Raw genomic sequence first — 14,921 nt, 5'->3', positions numbered from 1 at the left:
GAGCCGCCTTCCCGGGCGGAGGACAATGCCTGGCGCACTCGCCTTGCCCGGCGCCGCCTGGGAAGTCTGGAGCAGCCCGCCCGCTAGTCCATGCCACCTTTACTCTAATTCTTAACCCAAATTAAATTATAGTCACCTCTTTGGTGTCACTCCTTATTGACAGGCCTGCTAAAGGCAGAAAATCCTACCGTTTCCAGAAGATGTGATCAGAGAACACGCTGTTAGCAGCTTCTCAGTCTGCCTTCTTCCCCTCCCTCCCCACTGTTTTTTTAAGAACAGTGGGAAGTCTTCTTATCTGTATCCCTTCAAAAAAAAACTGTACTTTAGAAATGTCAACTTAGGGAGTCGGGCTGTAGCGCAGCCGGTTAAGCGCAGGTGGCACAAAGCACAAGGACAGGCATAAGGATCCCAGTTCAAAACCCGGCTCCCCACCTGCAGGGGAGTCGCCTCACAGGCGGTGAAGCAGGTCTGCAGGTGTCTATCTTTCTCTCCTCCTCTCTGTCTTCCCCTCCTCTCTCCATTTCTCTCTGTCCTATCCAACAACGACAACAACAACAATAACTACAACAATAAAAAAACAACAAGGGCAACAAAAGGGAATAAATAAATAAATAAATAAATGTCAACTTAAGTTATTAGGAAATAGCACTCTCATGAAGTGTGTGTGTGTGTGTGTGTGTGTGTGTGTGTGTTTGGTTGTTACTGAGAAGTACAGGATCCCTTTCTGGGCCTTTTAGATTCTTATACCACAGAAAGAATTAGTGAGCACTGGCACCGTCAGCAGACTTAGGAAAAGTGTACTAAGCAATGTGGACAGCGTTTATTAAGAAAGTAAGGAAACAAAAGTAAGACACACTCCTGGAAAGCCTTAGCAGTGAGCAGTCTCCAGAAAAGAGAGAAACTCCAGAGGTTTTATTGTCTTTACTCTTTCCTTATCTTCTTTCTTTCCATTGTGTGTGATTCCACTTTCTATCCACACAACTTAAGCAAAGGTGAGTGGAGTCAACAGCTCTCATGAGCTCCCAGGTGACTAGTCACAGGTTCTCAAGTGTTCTTTTATCAGCTGAGTGCCTGCCATCTGAAGTCCATGTCTCTCCTCTCATCATGCTAATTTTTCCCCCTCTAACATGAGTGTATTAATGAAATGAATGGGGCCAGGGAGGAGATTGAGAAAGAAGTCAGATGTTCGGTATTCCTTTCTCCAGTTAACACTTTACTGCCACTCTGTTTCAAGGCCATACTAAGAAGACTACACTGACCTTTATCCTCCTTGATTCTCAGTCTGCTCCATGAGAAATATGGTTACCCAAACTTCATTTCTGGTCCAAAGACAATTTACTTCATCCATTGCTATTACCAAACCCCAGATACTATCTATGCCCACAAAGCCAGAACATTCTCAATCACTGGATTACTTCTTTTTTTTTTTTTTCTTTTTTTCCTTCCAGGGTTACTGCTGGGGCTTGGTGCCTTCACACTGAATCCACCGCTCCTGGAGGCCATTTGTCCCATTTTGATGTCCTTCTTGTTGCCTTTGTTGTTGTCATTATTATTGTTGTTATTGCTGTTGTTGCTGGATAGGATAGAGAGAAATTGAGAAGGGAAAGAAAGACAGACACCTGCAGACCTGCTTTCACTGCTTTGAAGTGACCCCCCTGCAGGTGGGGAGCTGGGGGCTCGAACCGGGATCCTTATGCCGGTCCTTGCGCTTCACACCATGTGTGCTTAACCCGCTGTGCTACAGTCCGACCTCCAACTGGCTTACTTCTATACTTAAATAACTGATTAAAAAATATTTAGAGTTCTTAGGCTAGATTCATATGAACCTGCTACCTTCACTGGATTAATTAGATAATAACTCATGCTAGTGCATAGATATATAGAAGCTATCTAACAGGCTATTAGTCTTCTTTTTTTTTTTTTCCTCCTCCAGGGTTATTGCTGGGCTCGGTGCCTGCACCATGAATCCACCGCTCCTGGAGGCCATTTTCCCCCCTTTTGTTGCCCTTGTTGTAGCTTCGTTGTGGTTATTATTATTGCCCTTGTTGACGCAATTCATTGTTGGATAGGACAGAGAGAAATGGAGAGAGGAGGGGAAGACAGAGAAGGGGAGAGAAAGATAGACACCTGCAGACCTGCTTCACTGCCTGTGAAGCGACTCCCCTGCAGGTGGGGAGCCGGGGGCTCGAGCCGGGATCCTTACGCCGGTCCCTGGGCTTTGCGCCACATGCGCTTAACCCACTGCACCACCGCCCGACCCCCGGCTTTTAGTCTTCTATAATCACATTGAAATTTTAGGGTTATCACAGAGAATTCTGAAGTCTTTGATTTCATAAAATGGTCATTGGTGCATAAAACACGGAATACAGTTTTATGGGAGGTATTTTGGTATTTTGTTCTTTTCTTCCATGGCAGTAGTTGAAAAAGAATTTCTATGCCCAGAATTTCAAATTTGTAAGAGGAAGAGCATATTTCCAGGTATGGTATTTTGGGCACTGAGATAAAACTTCAGATCTTGCAGCCTCTTCCTGTTTACAGAGTCCATGCTGATTCAGAATCCTCCCACCTCCCACCCTACACAATCTAAAAAAGCTATGTCCACTCAATATCAAGGTGAAATCAGGACTTAGTAGAGCAGAGTTGGAATCTGAAATACTTCTTTTTTATTTTTAATTTTTTAATTTATAAAATGGAGATATCAACAAGACTATAGGATAAGAGGGGTACATTTCCACGCAATTCCCACCACCAGAACTCCCTGTTAAGGTCCTGGAACATGATAGTGGAAAAGGATCTAACTTGGGATTGGGGGTGAGAGTGCTTTACATACACCTATAATAGGAGATAAAAGCTTGGAAGCTTTCCTATTCTTTATCTCTCTGGGAGTATGGACCCAGGATCATTGTGGGATGCAGAAGGTGAAAGGTCTTGCTTTTGTAATTGCTTCCCCACTGAATAAGGGTGTTGGCAGGTTGATCCATACTCCCAGGGTGGCAAAGGAGAGTTTTATGTTCAGATATTTTTATTCTCACACAGCAGAACAATTGTTTAATTTGATTTATTGATTGATTGTTAACCAGAATACTACTCAGCTCTGGATTTTAGTAGTTCTGAGGGCTATTCTAGCTCACATGTTAAACCTGTGTGCTGATACTGACATTTGCCAGTACATGTGGTATATTGTACCAGAACAAAGGACTCTGGGGAAAGAGAGGGAAAGAGGGAGTGAAGAGGATGTTAAGGTCCTGGAACATGATAGTGGAAAAGGATCTAACTTGGGATTGGGGGTGAGAGTGCTTTACATACACCTATGATAGGAGATAAAAGATTGTACGCATGTGCCAGCAACTGTACCCCCCCCCCCCAACAAAATGGCAAAAAACAACTTGCTGGGTCACATCATTTCTTAGCTTAAGCCTTTTAATATCTTTCTATTCTACTTAAAATAGCAGTTAAATCTTGGAAATGTCCTAGAAGGCCGATATACCTCAGATCTCCACTGTCCTTATAGGCTGTAATCTTCAATTTGTTGTCTTGCTCGCTCTTCTCTAGTCACACTGAGCCCTTTGCTGTGCCTGCCACACACTGGCATACTGTTATGCCCAGATTTCAGATCTCATTCTCACAGAGTGGAGGCCAGAATCACATGTAAAAGCAAAGAGCCTTTATTGAATCAAGCTTAAGCCTGGGCTACATGCACTTTTCAATAGTGACATGTGAGCTCCAAAGAGACACAGACAGATTTTTTTTTATCTACATCGGGGGTGGGGTGGGGGGGGACTTAGGGGGTCACTTAAAGTTCAGATCTGTTTGGCAGGGAATTTGACCACAGCCCCTGGCAGTTTTTGTCAGTTAAGCAAATTTGGGGTTTGAGGTCTATCATGACCTCTGACTACAGAACTACTGCTGATAGGTAGAAACGTTGAGACTAGTTTTTCAAGGGTAAAGTGCAGCTTTACTGCAGCGGTTGGATTATGAGGTTTTTCTTGCCTGCCTTAGAAAATATGGAGTAACAGTGGCCCTCACACACACCAACTCAGGGCACGTGCTTCTCTGTTCTCCCTATTTATAAAACTCTCTTACCCAGATATCTAAATAGCTTACCCCTTCACTTTATGACCTTTGCTCAAAGAGGCCTTCCTAATCTTAATCTGTCTATTTAAACTGAGTCTCCACTGCAATAGACCGTATCTTCTTTCTGCTTTATTTCCCAACATAATACTTAATATTGGCTGGAACTCTGTGCCTTTCATTTATATATTTGTTTTTAGTCTCTCTTTTAACACTAGACCACAAGCAAAGAAGGAAAAGGTTTAATTAGTTTCAGATGTGGTGACTGTATTTGTATGTCACATAAAAAATCTTCAACAAATATTTGTTTAATTGAGAAAAAACATTATAGTGATTGTGAACAATATTTCTTTGGCCTTTCTCATTTCTTTTTTAAAAAATATTTATTTATTTATTTCCTTTTTGTTGCCTTTGTTTTTTTTTTAATTGTTGTTGAAGTTATTATTGTTGTTGTTATTGATGTCATTGTTAGATAGGACAGAGAGAAATGGGGGGGGAGACAGAGATGGGGAGAGAATTATAGACACCTGCAGACCTGCTTCACCGCCTGTGAAGCGACTCCCCTGCAGGTGGGGATCCTGGGGATGGAACTAGGATCCTCATGCTGGTCCTTGCGCTTTGTGCCACGTGCGCTTAACCCACTGAGCTACCGCCCGACTCCTGGCCTTTCTCATTTCTTAATATTTCTTTGGCCTTTCTCTTTTCTTAAGCTGTTAACTGGTGGATTTCTATAAGAAGAGAAATCTTTAATTTTTAAAAAATTTACTTTAAAGAGGGAGAAAGAAATGAAAATACTGTTCAGTTCTGGTTTACAGTGGTGTGGAGGACATAACCTTGGTCCTCAGAGTCTCAGACATAAAAGTCTTTTACCTAATCATTATAATATCTTCCTAGCCCAAGAAAAAAATTAAATATTTTTAAATTTTATTTTAAAGACAGATAGGGAGGGCCAGGTGGTAGTGCACCTGGTTGAGCGCACATGTTACATTGTATAAGGAGCAGGGTTCAAGCTCCTGGTCGCCATCTGCAGGGGGAAAGCTTCAAGAGTGGTGAAGCAGGACTGCAAGTGTCTCTGTCTCTCCTTCTCTATTTCCTCCTATCTTCTCTATTTTTTTATATTTATTTTCCCTTTTATTGCCCTTGTTTTTTTTATTGTTGTTGTAGTTATTGTTGTTGTTATTGATGTCATCCTTGTTAGATAGGACAGAGAGAAATGGAGAGAGGAAGGGAAGGCGGGGACGGGGGAGAAAGAGGCGGGGGAGAAAGATAAACACCTGCAGACCTGCTTCACCACTTGTGAAGCGACTCCCTTGCAGGTGGGGAGCCAGGGGCTCGAACTGGGATCCTTCAGCCCGTCCTTGCGCTTGGTGCCATATGTACTTAACCTGCTGAGCTACCGCCCAACTCCCCTATCCTCTCTATTTTTCTGGCTGTCTCTATCCAATAATAAAGATAATAAAATTTTGAAAATAATAGAAAGGGAGAGAGCAGCAGAGAAAAAGTTAAGAGCACTACTTATCTCTAGCTTATGATGGTGCTGGGGACTTGATCTGGGGACCTTTGGTGACTCAGCGATGAGTCTCTCTACAAAACCATTATGCTACCTTTCCATTCTGGAGAAATTTTTTTTTTTATAAACTTCTTTAGTTTTATAAATTAGTATACTAGAGGTCTTTCCCCCCCACCATCTCTTATAAGAGATATGATGATGGGACTAGGTGGTGGAACACCTGTTACATGTGCAAGGACCTGGGTTCAAGCCCCAGTCCCCACCTGCAAGGGGAAAGCATGAGTGGTGAAGCAGGGCTGCAGGTGTCGCTCTGGATCTCTCCCTTTCTGTCGCCCATTCCTCTCGATTTCTGAACGTTTCTATTCAATAAATAAAGATAATAAAAAACTTTTAAAAAGATATGATCAGGGAGTCAGGCCGTAGCGCAGCGGGTTAAGCGCAGGTGGCGCAAAGCACAAGGACCGGCATAAGGATCCTGGTTCGAACCCCGGCTCCCCACCTGCAGAGGAGTCGCTTCACAGGTGGTGAAGCAGGTCTGCAGGTGTCTATCTTTCTCTCCTCCTCTCTGTCTTCCCCTCCTCTCTCCATTTCTCTCTGTCCTATCCAACAACGACAACAACAATAATAACTACAACAATAAAACAAGGGCAACAAAAGGGAATAAATAAAATAAATATTTAAAAAACCTCATAAAAAAGATAATGATCACTGTCTAGTTTGTTATTTCTCATTTCTATTTATGTATTTTATTTGTGCTACTGCAATATAGTTTTTTTTTCACTGACTACTAAGTTCAGAAATGTTTCCAGAGTAATCCACATTTTAATTTTGTTTACTGGTTATTAATATGTGAAGACATTTTGTTGTTAATTACAGAATACCTAGGGTAATTTAAAACAGAGCCATGGCAAAGGGAAGTTATTTCTGTATATTAGTAAAAATATATATTTCTATTTTTCATCTACCTGTTAAAAAGTGCTGAATTTGATCCAAATTGCTCATTGTTTCCAACTTTTTTTGGCCTATTTTATTTTTGCACTTATTTTTTTCTTCTAGAGTTATTGCTGGGGTTCAACACTACAAACCCACTGCTCCTGGAAGCCATTTTTATTTATTTTTTTTTTTATGAGACAGAGAGAAATTCAGAGGAGAGAGGAGGATAAGGAGAGAGAAATTCACCTGCAGACCTGCTTCACTGCCTGTGATGGAACCCCCCTGAAGGTGGGGAACTAGGGCTCAAACTGGGATCCTTGTTGTAGGTCCTTACACTTTGTACTATGTGCATTTAACCCGTGCTCCACCGCCCTGCCCCATTCCTTACTTTAGCATTAAAAGTGAGGAAACTCAGGGACCAGGTGGAGGTACACCTGGTTGAGCACACGTTACTATGCGCAAGGATCCGGCTTCCGAGCCCCTGGTCCCCACCTACAGGGGGAAAGCTTTGAGAGTGGTGAAGCAGTGCTGCAGGTGTCTCTCTGTCTCTTTCCCTTTCTATCACCCCCTTCCCTCTTGATTTCTGGCTGTCTCTCCAATAAATAAAAATAATTTTAAAACAATTTTTAAAAAAGTGAGGAAACTTGTCTTCTGTTTCTGATGGCAGAGTGACTTGGCATTCAGTCTACTATGGGTTGGCTAGACATAAAATTCAGTAGTTCTAATTTGAATTTTCAAACATCTAACAACATGGAAAGCTAGGGATGGAGCTGGGAAAGAAGGAAAAGTTGCTTTACTCAGGGATTTTTTTTTTTTTTTAAATCCATCAGCCCCCTGGGGTTCAGGGACTCTGGCAAGCAGAGTCATTAGGATTTATTTTGCTGGTTTCTGGGACATAGCAAGAAAACATGAAATGCATTAAACCCAATATTTTAACTTTTTTTTGGTCATCATTGGAGCTTCACTGTTTCAGCCTTTTTCAAATAGAGAGAAAGAGATGGAGGCAGAGAGAAGGAAATACAATATAGCAGTCAAGCTTCCCCGAGTACAGTGAGTGGGTACTTGACTAGAATCTGGGTCACATGAAAGGCAGAGCAGACGACACACTCCCAGATGAATTATCTTGCCTATCCTAGCTTCCTTTCCATTCATTTTTATTGAAGGATTAATGGTCTACAGTAAATACAGTTGTTGAGATATATATATATATATAGTAAGATTTCTCAGTTTTCTACAAAACACTTTCACCCTAAGCACTGGTCTTTCTCCACCATCGTGCACCAGGACCTGGAAGTGTCCCTCGTCCCCACACTCCTCTGAGTCTTTCACTTTGCTGCAGTACACCAAACCCAGTCCAAATTCTACTTTGTGCTCCCCTTTCTGTTCTTCTTTCTCAACTTCTGTCCACGAGTGAGATCATCCCATAATCATCCTTCTCTCTGGCTTATCTCACTTAACATGATTCCTATAAGTTCCATCCAAGATGAGGTGAAGAAGGTGGATTCATTATTTTTAATAGCTTAGTAGTATTTGAGTATATATCTACATATACATATACATATATTTATATATATTATAACTTTTTTAGCCACTCATCTGTTGTTGGACAACTGGGTTGCTTCCAGGATTGGGCTGTTTCAAATTGTGCTGCTATGAAAGTAGGTATACACAGATTTTTTTTGCATGGATGTGTCTGATCCCTTAAATTATATCCCTAGGGGTATGCATGTCATGGCACAACTCTTTGAGTGCACATATTACATATGTGCAAGAACCCAGATTTGAACCCCTAGTCTCCACCTGCTGGGAGAAAGCTTTGTGAGTGCTGAAGCAAGGCTGCAGGCCCCCTATTTCTATCTGTCTGTCTGTCATTCTCTCCCCCCCCACCCTCTTGATTTCTAGTAGTCTCGTATCCAATAAATGAAAATAATAATTATTTTTATTTATATCTCCAGGAGAGGAATTGTCAAGTCACAGGGTAGATCCATTTCTAGCCTCTTTCTAGTCTTCTGAGAGTTCTCCAGACTGCTCTCCAAAGGGGTTGGGCCAATTTACATTCCCACCAGCAGTACAGGAGGGTTCTTTTGCTCCCATAACTTCTCCAGCATTTGTTGTTACTAACCTTTCTGACGTATGACATTCTCACAGGTGTACAGTGGTACTGAGATTAACTTTTAATGTGTGAAAAAGCACCTACTGATGAGTGCATGTACTAATCCTACATGCAAATGCTGTTCTGAAGCAGACCACCAATGCTGTCTCCTCCCAAAAAGCTTGCCTCTTGACTTTGTGTACTGTAAACTGGAAAAAAAATAAAATCTGGGAGTCGGGCGGTAGCACAGCGGGTTAAGTGCACATGGCATGAAGTGCTAAGACTGGCACAGGGATCCTGGTTGGAGCTACCGGCTCCCCACCTGCAGAGGGGTTGTTTCATGAGCAGTGAAGTAGGTCTGCAAGTGTCTTTCTTTCCCTTTCTCTATCTTCCCCTCCTTTCTTGATTTCTCTCTGTTCTGTCCAACAATGACAACAACAATAATACTAACAACAACAATGATAAACAACAAAGGCAACAAAGGGGAAAAATAACCTCCAGGAGCAGTGGATTCATAGTGCAGGCGCTGAGCCCCAGCAATAACCCTGGAGGCAAAAAAAAAAAAAAAGAAAGAAAAGAAAATCCGTAGAAATAACTATTTAGATGCTTTCTTTCAAGATACATTTGTAAAGAAGATGTTTGAAAGTCTTGTTCTTTGCCATATATGTGCTGATGTAAGCAGAGAAAAATGCTGGATTTTCAATTTAGTCAACTTAAAAAATTCTACATTAAAATCTTTTTGCAGCCAAACTGTGAATGATTAAAACAGCAAATCATGGTTCTCTAACTTACCTTATTCAGCAAAACCATTTTTAAGAGTAAAATATGTGAAAGTGAAGTTTGAAAGTTTTCACTGGGTGTGATAACTGTCTCAGACTTAAAGTGTGAGAATTGTGAAAAATGACTTCAACAATGACTGTTTAAAAACCTAATTATATGTGACAAGTTACTGTATATAATATACTTTCTTTTTCCTTCAAAACAGTACTTCAGGCTTTTTCTTGAAAATATTTCAAAAACCAACATCAGAATATTTTATATCACATGAGCTAAATGACTTTTCACCTAGAATATATGTAAAAATGTTTCTGCTAAAAGTTACTTCACACATTCTATTGCACTGTCTCTTTGAGAGAGTTCATGACTGTTTACAAAAATCTATAAGGCAATCTATTTCAGCTTGTATAAACATTTTAAGTGTCTTCACGTTCCAAAAATATGGTGATGTTGTGACATGAAGAGACATTAAAAACCAGTGTATATTCAGATTGCCTTTTTTTAAAAAACAAAATAATATCTGTCTAGTCATGAATAAATACAACAGAAGAGAGAAAAAACACTTATTTTCATTTCTTTCTTTATTGGGCTGTCAATAGATCACAGTACAGCTATTGACACATGGGTGCAGTGCAGTCTCTCATTTCCATGTTGTAGATGTCTACAAAACAGTCTCACCCCAATTTAAGTCCATTTCTACCATCATGCACCAGGACGCCAAACTTTCTCTCCTTCCTTTCTCCCTTTCCTTTCCCCTTCTTCTCTAGAGCTCTTTGCTTTGGTGCAATACATATGTTTTTGCTGTTTTATTCTGGCTGTAAGTTATTAAGACATTTAGAGTTATAATTTATTCAACAAATTATTGATTCTACTATCTGCAGTCACTTTGCTAAGTGACAATAATCAATGAGAAGAGATAGGCTAACCCTTTTTAAAGATATAAAGAATCAAAAGAGATGACTAACCAGCTAACGTGCTGACATTGACATGAATGTGACCCAGGTTCAAATCTATGTGGGAAATGCTATGGAAACAGAGGGGGCCTCAAGTGTTGTGATGTCCGTTCTCTCTCTATATATGAATGAATAAAAATAAGTGCCTCAGAGTGGTGAAATCATGTAACTAGGAGTCCCTTTACAAATAGTAATAATAAAAAAGAAATACACACAAGCGAATACACACACACACACACACACACACACACACACACACCCCTCACAAAATTGAAAAAAAAATCTTCCTGGATGGTAGGCTGTTTTAGGCATGATTATGTCTTTTTTAAGAAAATACTTTTACAATTATTTACATATTGGATAGCAACAAAGAGAAATTGAGAGGGAAAAGCATAACAGAGATAGAAAGCAAGGGAGAGGGAGAGAGAGAGACAGACAGACAGACAGACCGACCTGCAGCACTGCTTCATCATTTGTGAAGTTTTACCCCAGGTTGTAGTTCAAGGTAACATGCGTGCTCTACCAGGTACACCACTGCCCAGCCCCCAGAAATCTTTTGATAGCTACTCTTTTCTCTGTTCTAGAAAACATTTTGGAAGCATTCAAGCATACTCTTTTCTCTAGATGCCCTGTTCTTTGAATAGCTAGATATTTAAAGCTAACCGCAGAATCTGGTTATGGTTGCTTGAGAGTGGAAATAATGAACAGTGGAATTGGGTGACCAAAAGAGTGGCATGGACTTGTCTGGGAAAATTTCCTGTTCCTGTGTTAGAATGTGAGCAGAATTAAAAAAAAATTATTTATTTAAAAAAGGAGACATTAACAAAACCACAGGATAAGAGGAGTATAACTCCACACAATTCCCACCACCAGATCTCCATATCCCATCCCCTCCCCTGATAGCTTTCCCATTCTCTATCCCAGGGTCCTTGTGGGATACAGAAGGTTGAAGGTCTGGCTTCTGTAATTGCTTCCCTACTGCACATGGGCGTTGACTGGTTGATCCATACTCCCAGACTGTCTCTCTTTCTGTAGTAGGGTGGGGCTTTGGGGAAGCAGAGCTCCAAGACACTCTGGTGAGGTGGTCTGTCCAGGGAAGTCTGGTCAGCACCATGCTGGCATTTGGAACCTGGTGGCTTAAAAGAGAGTTAACATACAAAGCCAAACAAATTGTTGAATCATTATGGACCTGAAGGCTGGAATAGTGCAGATGAAGTGTTGGGGGGTACTCACTGCAGACTATTGTGTACTTCTGCTTTCAGGTATATATTTTGCCCTAGCTTATGGATACGTGTGAACATATGGCTGTATCTCACGGGACCTGGTCTATATCTAGGTTTTGGGACTTTGTTAGGAAGTGAACCACATGGAATGGAATTAGAGAATACTATGAAAGGAAAGGTCCCACCTGAGTGATGAAGCTGAAGGGTTGTCATTCCACACCTGATGTCTCTGGACATAGTCTGATGTGAAGCATGCTGAGGTGGCGCTCAGTGTGTTGATTAGGTTGGGATCGGTGGATGTAATATTATTTGGTATGAATTGAGAGAAGCATTCAGGAAAGTGTGCACCACCCTAGGGTTCCAGGACTGGGGGAAATATAGGTTCTATAGTGGAAATGTGAGGTTCCTGCTGTCTTAGGGTTCTAGAAGACAATAGATATTGTTATCATCACATTATTTGGTAATTGGGTTAACTTTGAAAAATTCCTTTGTTAGGATTTTCTGTATAATACTCAACATCATCATAATTTATGTCCTTTAACATTATTTGTATATAGCTGTGCCACCAGTTGGTTCTGTTCTACCTGGTCTAGGCTTTTGAGAGAGTCAGAATATCAAAGACTAAGCCTATGTATTGAAAAGACACAATCTGTGCTTTAAAAAGTTTGAGACAATCAATTTCCCCCCCTCATATTAAATAGTGATTTATATGACTACAAATTAATAGGAGTGTACATAAACACTATTGCCACCACGAAAATACTGTGTCCCATCTCGCCCCCCAGCTACCCCCCACCACCCCGGGAAGCCAAATATCCACCCTTAACCTCACCCCAGGGTTTTTACTTTGGTGCCCTACTCCAGATTTAGTGAAATCCTGCTTTTTGCTTCCCTTTCTGTTCTTCTTTCTTAACTTCTCTTGATAAGTGGCATTATCCCATACTCATCTTTATCTTTCTGACTTATGTGAACAGAAATTTTATGTTCTCAAATACAGGCCTTTTCTATGGGGTAGCAGAGAATATTCCAACATTCTTCCCTTGGGGGTATCTTTTCTTGGACCTCATGAAATTTCTTTTCCATTCAGTCAGAACTCAAGTAGTTGATAAAGTTTCACCTTCATTAGTTATAATCACATTGCACTTTATTTTTTTCCTTTGAGTATACATTCCACACTCAGATTCATCTAAAGTGACTCATATGGTCACCTATTTCATATATATAAATAACTGTATAATTTTCCAAGTTCTGAAAATGAGCCTACTCTTTGTTTATGTGCTTATGTTTATTTTTTTTATTGGCGTAAATTATCACTTTCAAATTCTGAGGCATGTCACTTTGCTCCAATGTTCTATTTTTTTTAATATTTCCTTTTTGTGGCCCTTGTTGTAGTTATTATTGCTATTGATAATGTCATTGTTGGGTAGGACAGAGAGAAATGGAGAGAGGAGGGGAAGACAGAGAGGGGGAGAGAAAGACACCTGCAGATGTGCTTCATCACCTGTGAAGTGATGCCCCTGCAGGTGGGGAGCTGGGGGCTCAAACTGGGATCCTTAAGCTGGTCCTTGCACTTTGCACCAAGTGTGCTTAACCCACTGCGCTACTGCCCGACTCCCTCCAATGTTCTATTTTATGATGGCATAAATGGCTTATTTTTATATAAAATTATGTAGATAAAATATAGATAAAATGCTATATCTATAAGATATAGATAAAATGCTATTCTGATCATAGAATATGATCATGAGAAAATAACAATCAATATAAGGAAGGTGGAGATGAAAAATATCAATGTCCATTTCACCATCTATACTTGCTTTCTTGAATTTCTCACAGTAAGATCCTCTGATGACTATTATGATTTCCTTTTCTTCCTTTCTTCCTCTCTCTCTAACTCCCCCCACCCCAAAACCTAAGAGTACCACTCTATTATGGTGGGACCTGAGACCTCCAAGTCTCAGGCTTTAAAGGCCTGTTGCACAAAATATCATGCTATCTCTCCAGGCCCTTATTATTGTTCATATATATTCCAGATGTGAGGTCAAGCATGGAGTGTATTGCAAAGTAGAAATAAGTGCATGATCCAAGTGAAAAGTTTTCATTTATTCTGGAATACATTTAAGTAATATAGTATGAAATTACTGGTCATCCTTTTGAAAGATCATTCTTTTGAAGGTCAGGATTCAGTTGATGCTATTGATAAGAATAATCTTAGATACTTATTAGATTACTTACTGATTTTTATCTTGAAGTCTCGCTTGTATGCAAAATTCATATGGGATACAGAGTTTATACAGGCTCCTTACTGTGCTAAATATGGATACGGGCCCTAGGGTAGACTAATGGGGTTCACAGTTAACAGTATTTATTTATTTATTTATTTATTTATTTATTTTTCCTTTTGTTGCTCTTCTTGTTTTAGTTATTATTGTTGTTGTTACTGATGTTGTTGTTGTTGGATAGGACAGAGAGAAATGGAGAAAGGAGGAGAAGACAGAGAGGGGGAGAGAAAGACAAGACACCTGAAGATCTGCTTCACCACCTGTGAAGTGACTCCCCTGCTGGTGGGGAGCTGGGGGCTCCAACCGGGATCCTTTAGCCGGTCCTTGCACTTTGTTCCACGTGTGCTTAACCCGCTGCGCTATTGCCCGACTCCCAGTTAACAGTATTTATATACTTTATTCATATTTGGGACCTACTCTCTGCCCTGATCCAGCTTTCTAGTCCTATTCCCAACTTTGACACCATCTGCCCAGTCAATTTTTTTAGCCTACCTGCATGTTAGCTGCTGGGCTCAGGCAAATATTAGTAAAGTCATGGGCCCCTTGGAGTATACCTAAAATAGACTTCCTAGTTTCTTCCATCATGAAGACCTTTAGTTCAGTCTGCTCTATTGTTACCTTTAGGTTCCTGATTATTAAACAGTTTGTTCTGCTTTATATCTTAATGCTTTTCAGCCACCAAGTTGTTGATGCTACCATGACACCAACCTCACTTCCCTGGGCAAATGACTTCACCAATGTGTCCTGAAAGCCTACCTCCCCAGAGCCCTGCCCCACTAGGGAAAGACAGGGACAGGCTGAGGGTATGGATCGACCTGCCAATACCCATGTTCAGCAGAGAAACAATTACAGAAGCCAGACCTTCCACCTTCTGCACCTCATAAGGAATTTTGGTCCATATTCCCAAAGGGATAAAGAATAGGGAACCTCCCAATGAAGGGGATGGGATGTGGAACTCTGGTAGTGGGAATTGTATGGAGTTGTACCCCTCTTATCCTACAATCTTGTCAATCATTATTAAATCACTAATAAAAAAAGAAAAATATCTTGATAGTCAACTTCATGACTTCTGAAACAATG

The 14,921-nt window shown here is 40.6% G+C and overlaps 1 long non-coding RNA gene across 4 annotated transcripts in view; it reads left to right on the top strand.

Annotated features, from left to right (window-relative positions):
- LOC132538147 (uncharacterized) overlaps positions 1-14,921 on the top strand; it is a 66,891-nt gene that overhangs the window by 40,316 nt on the left and 11,654 nt on the right. The gene's annotated exons all lie outside the window — the stretch shown is intronic.

This window comes from Erinaceus europaeus, chromosome 4 (genome assembly GCF_950295315.1).
Source record: "Erinaceus europaeus chromosome 4, mEriEur2.1, whole genome shotgun sequence".
Taxonomy (NCBI): Eukaryota; Metazoa; Chordata; class Mammalia; order Eulipotyphla; family Erinaceidae; genus Erinaceus; species Erinaceus europaeus.
The sequence above is the reverse complement of the archived record's forward strand: the minus strand, read 5'-3'. Positions and strand labels throughout refer to the sequence as shown.